We start from the raw sequence: 1,274 nt of genomic DNA on the forward strand, positions 1-1,274 counted from the left end.
GCATTTATTTCCTACAAGGCTGGATTTTTAAAGCGTCTTAGTCTAGGACTCTCTTGAATTGGAAAAGAAGAAATAAATGTCAGTAAGGAAGGAAGGCCTCACTCAGTAAGCATACCCTGTGCTGCAATAAGCGAAAGTGAATGTTTTAGAACCAAGCGAGTTTTCAAAACTCTTTTAAGTTTTAGTACGTTTGGTCTGAATGCCTTTGTGATGATAAAATATAAGCATAAGGGTAACTGTAGGCTGACCATTGGACTTAACGGATGAAGTTCAAGAATAAAATATTAAGGAACAGAAATTCTTTGATAAGGATAAGATAAACCATACAGCACTAAAATGATAGCTAGTGTGCTTGATGAAAAAGAATTCAAAAAGTATTTGACAGCTTCTCTTCCTCGGCGCTGCCTCCGGAGGTGGCTGCCTTCTCCTCGGCACCATGGCCGCCCTCAGACCCCTGGTGAAGCCCAAGATCGTCAAAAAGAGGACCAAGAAGTTCATCCGCCACCAGTCGGACCGCTATGTCAAGATTAAGCGTAACTGGCGGAAACCCAGAGGCATTGACAACAGGGTGCGGAGAAGATTCAAGGGCCAGATCTTGATGCCCAACATTGGCTACGGGAGCAACAAGAAGACCAAGCACATGCTGCCCAGCAGCTTCCGGAAGTTCCTGGTCCAGGAACTGGAGGTGCTGCTGATGTGCAACAAATCCTACTGTGCAGAGATTGCTCACAATGTCTCCTCCAAGAATCGCAAAGCCATTGTGGAGAGAGCGGCCCAGCTGGCCATCAGGGTCACCAACCCCAACGCCAGGCTGCGCAGTGAAGAAAATGAGTAGGCGGCTCGGGTGCGCATTTTATTTGTGTTTAAATAAAACCTTGAAAACCGGTCTCTTCCATAAAAAAAAAAAAAAGTATTTGACAAAATAAATTGACTAGTTTAAAATTTACTGTGTATACTTGTAGATGTGTAGTTTTGGACAAGTGCCCAGTAATGTAATCACAAAGGAAAAAGTGTGGAGAGATCCGATTGGCAGCAGTTTGATTCACGTGTATGGATGTTGAGTCTTGGCATTGTTCTTCTGCTCTATGAGATTCAACAATATGACCTGACCACTGCAAGCTCATGCCAGCTTAAAGCCTGGTCCTTAGATAAAGTGAGGAACTCCACTCTCAAGGATCTGCCCTAGTTATGCTACATCCAGTTCTGGAAAGTTGCAGTTGACACATGCAATGATACAAAGGATAGTGAGAATGTTACAATTTTTGATATATGAA

At 43.4% G+C, this 1,274-nt stretch overlaps 1 pseudogene across 1 annotated transcript; it reads left to right on the forward strand.

Moving 5' to 3' along the window:
- Positions 1 to 379: 379 nt before the first annotated feature.
- LOC100346642 (large ribosomal subunit protein eL32 pseudogene) lies at positions 380 to 873 on the forward strand (annotated as a pseudogene). The gene has a single exon (XR_016212588.1). The product of XR_016212588.1 is annotated as a large ribosomal subunit protein eL32 pseudogene (transcript).
- Positions 874 to 1,274: the final 401 nt, after the last annotated feature.

This window comes from Oryctolagus cuniculus, chromosome 8 (assembly GCF_051225735.1).
Source record: "Oryctolagus cuniculus isolate XC-2025 breed Fujian yellow rabbit chromosome 8, ASM5122573v1, whole genome shotgun sequence".
In the NCBI taxonomy this organism is placed as follows: Eukaryota; Metazoa; Chordata; class Mammalia; order Lagomorpha; family Leporidae; genus Oryctolagus; species Oryctolagus cuniculus.